Here is a 5,261-nt window from a genome sequence, read left to right as displayed (position 1 = left end):
TATATTATAACTTATAATATATTAATAAACCATAAATTACCTTCTCTCAAAAGTCCATCCTAACAAATTGTCCTGATGATATGCAACCCAAATGGACCATGCTACACTCGGGTCGAGTACATACCGATAATAGTTATGGGCTTAGACATCTAATCGAACAATCTGCACTTACAACCATAGAGAGCTTCAAAGGGAGCAACCTTCATGCTAGTGTGATAGTTATTGTTGTACGATAATTCGATGAGTGGTAAATGGGTATCTCAAGCTTTAACAAAATCTATCACACAAACCCTCAACATGTCTTCTAGCGTTTGTAAGGTTCTCTTGCTTTTCCCATTAGTCTGGGGATGGTACGTTGTACTCATGTCAAGTTTAGTTCCCAAGGACTTTTTTAGTGATTTCCAAAACCGCAAGGTAAATCTACTATCTTGGTCAGAGATAATGGATATTGGCACACAATGCAATCATACTATCTCTTTAATGTACATCCTTGTTAACTTCTCCATTTTTTCAGTTTATTTTATTGGCAGGAAGTGTGCAGATTTGGTTAATCTATCGATGATCACCCAAATGGTGTCTTGACCACCCGTTGTCCAGGGTAACTTGGTAATGAAATCCATAGTTATCCGCTCCCACTTCCATTCGAGTATTTCTGGTTGTTGTAGTAAACCTGAAGGCTTCTGATATTCTAACTTGACTTCGGCGCAAGTCAGACACTTGCCCACATAGGTAGCAATTTTAGCTTTAATGTTTAGCCACCAATAGAGTTTCTTAAGGTCCAGATACATCTCGTCTGAACTTGGATGAATGGAGTATCGAGTTTTATGGGCTTCATTCATGAGAACATCTCTGTAGCCACCAAAATTTTGTGTCCAGATCCGAATCATGAGATAAAAAACTCCATCACCCTTGATTTCCAAGTTCTTTTCCATTCCTCTTAAAGCTTCACCTGTCATATTCTTGGGTTTCAAGGCTTCCAACTGAGCCTCTTTGATCTAGGCGGACAGGTATGAATGGATTGTCATAGTTAGATATTTTACTCAGTGGCCCGAGTACTCTTTCCGACTAAGTGCATCTACTATTACATTGGCTTTGTCGGGATGATAGCGAATCTCGCATTCGTAATCATTGAGTAGTTCTACCCATCGTCGTTGCCTCATGTTCAGTTCTTTTTTATCGAAAATATGTTGGAGGCTTTTATGATCTGTGAATACTATGCATTTTGTACCATAAAGGTAATGCCTCCAGATCTTTAGAGCAAAAACAATTGCTCCCAGTTCGAGTTCGTGTGTGGTATAGTTGACCTTGTGGTTCTTAAGTTGTCTCGAGGCATAGGATATGGCCTTTCCTCGTTGCATAAGAACACAACCTAGCCCTTGCTTGGACGCATTGGAGTAAACTACAAAGTCTTCCATCCAATCTGCGAGGGACAAGATTTGGGTGCTGCATAGGGCTCGTTTTAGTGTCTAGAAAGCAGTTTCTTGTTTCTCCTCCCAGTTGAAGGTTACACACTTCTGAGCCAGTGAGACCTAGAAATTGACGAATCTCTGTTGGGGTTCGTGGGGTCTCCCAGTTTTCGATAGCTTTGATTTTGGAGGGATCAACATGTATCCCTTCTTTGCTGACCACGTGACCTAGGAAGTCCATTTTCTGAATCCAGAATTCGCATTTTGAGAACTTTGCATACAACTTATCTGCCCTTAATGTTTCTAAGACTTGATGTAAGTGTTGGTTGTGTTCTTCCTTACTTTATGAATATACTAGTATATCATCGATGAAAACTATAACGAACTTGTCTAAGTAAGGTCGACACACACGGTTCATCGGGTCCATGAACACTGCAGGTGCGTTTGTTGAACCGAAGGGCATTACTACGAATTCATAGTGATCGTAGCGAGTTTGGAATGCGGTATTAGGAATATCCTCCTCCTGGACTCGTAGTTGAAGATATCCTGATCTTAGGTCGATTTTGGAGAAGAAACTTGCTCCTTGTATTTGGTCAAAAAGATCATTGATTCGAGGCAAAGGGTATCAATTCTTGACAGTGAGCTTATTTAGTTCCCAGTAGTCTATGCACATGTGAAACGATCCATCCTTCATTTTCACGAACAAGACCGGTGCTCCCCAAGGTGAGAAGCTAGGTCTTATGAATCCTTTGCTTGGAAGTTCGTTTAATTGGCTGGATAGCTCCTACATCTCTAATGGTGCTAAATGGTACGGGGATTTGGCTACGGGAATCAAGTCGATTCAGAATTCGACTTGGCGTTTAGGAGGAACTCTTGGGAGATCTTCGGGGAAAACATCAGGGAAATCACAAACTTTAGGGATATCCTTTATGTTTTTCACTTCCTGTGTCTTATCTATCACATGAGCTAAGAAGGCACAATAATCTTTGTGAAGATACTTCTAGGCCATGACGCAAGAAATGATTTGAAGGTTTGTACGGGTTTATCGCCATAGATAACGAGGGATTCACTACTTGTCAGATTAAGACGAATGGATTTTTCATAACATAGGATATCAGCACAGTGAAGACTTAACCAATCCATGTCGATGATAACGTCGAAGGTTTTAATTTAGACCAGCATAAGGTCGATTTGGAAAGAATAGTTGGTTAGAGTGAGTGTACATCCTATGTATATGTCGTTAGTGCTCTTGGTCTTCCGTTTGCCATTTCTATGGTGAATGTATCTTTTAGTGATTAATGATTTTGTTTAAGTAGGTGTTTAAATTTATGGATCACGAAGCTTTTCTCCGCACCACTATCGAAAAGAATGCATGCGTAAGAACTGCTGAGAAGAAACGTACCTGTAACCATGGTAGGATCTGCTATCGCTTCTTCGTGACCAATTGCCAATACCCTTCCTACACTTCCGACCTTATTTGACTTAGGACTATATCTATTGAAGTGTCATGTTTGACCATACCCGTACGAAGCCTGGCTTACTCCTACGCTGGGGACTTAGGAGATGGGTTGTGTCGGAGCCTTATGGAAACGGGCGGTGTGCCCCTTTCTGTTGCAGTTTTGCAGTGCTTTTCCCTGCAAACTCCTGTGTGATGGAAGTTTCACTTGTTACACATTGGCAAGGTTTCATCATATTGACTTGGTGGTGCTGAAGTAGCAGAAACAATGGTAGGAATAGAAGCAGGAACAACAGCTGGAACAGTAGCAGCATGAACTGCCACTGTTTGTTGCTTCTTTGCAGGCTCTTGAGACGATTTTGCCCTTTCTTTTATTCTAAAATTTATTTTTCCTACCTCCTTCTTTGGGTTGCTCCGGAATGGTTTTCGTGAAGCCTTGACGAACTCCATGACGTACGAGTGTTTGTGCCAGACGCTTGGCACTATCGAAAGTAAGTGGGTTTGCAGCTATCACATTGCCTTGGATCTGAGGAGATAACCGCCATATATACCTCTCCACTTTCTTACTTTCTGAGGTGTCCATCTATGGAAATAGAATAGCCAGGTCACTAAATCTGGCAGTATAAGCAGCAATGTCAGAGTCCTTCATCGTCAGACCCCAAAGTTCTTGTTCTAGCTATTGCACCTCGCCCCTCGGGAAGTACTCTGCTAGCATTAGGACTTTTAAGTCTTCCTAGCTCATGACATTGGCTACCGGGAGAGACAATGACTTAACATAGCCATTCCACCAAGAGAGGGCTCTGTCCAAGAAAGTGCATGCTGCAAATTTCACTTTGCTAGCTTCAGGGCACGCATAAATTTCAAACACTGATTCGGTCTTCTCGAACCAACATGTTAGAGCAATGACACCTCTAGTGCCATCAAAGAATTTAGGCTTGGCATGTATGAAGTCTTTAAAAGAACACTCCCTTGGGTGTCTGTGACTTTCTCTGTGGTTAGAAGGGTTGGCGCCACTACTCGCCCCTCTTGCACCACTTGCGCTGATTTGAGTCATGGTGGCTGCCACGACGGCTGTTACTGCTGCTTGGAAAACAGAAGGGTCACACTGTGGAGGTGGTGGAGTTTGTGGAGTATTGTTGAAATGCATGTTTGATTTACGTGGCGGCATCTTTTTCTGTAAGAATTAACGAGGAAGTAATGATAAGTCGCTATAGTAGTTATGAGTCAGGTGATATTGAACAAGATATATCTTAGTTCTAAATGCATCATATCCTGACTCTTATAGTGTTCTATTAAGTGATTTAAAATAGAATTCTACTAATATAAGTAAACAATCACAAATTTCAATTTATGAAATTTATAGCAACACTTCTAATGAATGCGTATAATGTATTCTATACCAGGTCCTCCTATAATCACATAGTGTATACGAATTATATATAACCAAGACCAAATAGACCTTCAAATAAGTGATCCTACTCTAAGTCCACAACCAAACTAGGAACAAGAAGTAAAGCTAAATCACAAATTCTAAGTCTATAAAATCTTAATTATATATAACTCTTACGTATGCACTTAGCAATTATAGATCTACCAACAAGAGTCCTTTGTTTTCACATGATTGATCTTGGTAAGAAGGCCTTTCTCGACTATTAGTTTATGTAACTATTGAGGCCTTAATGTTGTTGTTCTGGTGTTATAGTAAAATAAAATACTTCTATAGTATTTTAAATTCATGTTTGGTTCTAGAGTTCTTCTCGTATATAGAGTTGGTAAGTTTTAGACAGTGTTTTGAAAACCGGACCGGACCGGCCGGTTCAACCGGGAACCGGCAAGGTTACCGGTTTTTTAAGGGCTAAAAACCGCTTGTAAGCCGAACCGGTAAAAACCGGCGGTTTTCTTAAGAACCGGAAAAAACCGGAGTGGTTCAACCGGAAACAAAACCAGTTTTTTAAAAATTTGGCTTACTCACACATAGAACAAGCCGGCTCAAAGCAACCATCCTATTCACTGAGGTGTCAATTTGATTCGCTATGCTGTGTGTATACTCTTTTTATAAGCAAACACAGCCCTCTATTTCTATTAACCTATCGATATGGGATGTATTTCATATTCAAACTTTATATTACCACTTCCTTTACAAGCAATTTGCACACATAATATATTAAATATATTTGCATTATCTATTTTTTACACAACTAACATACGTATTATGTATATTTAGATATTTAGACTTTTTATTTTTGGAATTACTACTTTTTTTTTTCACCAATTTGAAACTGTCAATTTAATTACTACGTATTTTATATATTATTTTATATATGAACTTCATAATTATAATATAAATATATAAATCATACACATATATTTAATATACATATATAAAACACACACACACA

The sequence above is a fragment of the Lactuca sativa genome, chromosome 6, assembly GCF_002870075.4.
Source record: "Lactuca sativa cultivar Salinas chromosome 6, Lsat_Salinas_v11, whole genome shotgun sequence".
Classification (NCBI taxonomy): domain Eukaryota; kingdom Viridiplantae; phylum Streptophyta; class Magnoliopsida; order Asterales; family Asteraceae; genus Lactuca; species Lactuca sativa.
This window is presented reverse-complemented; position numbering follows the sequence as displayed.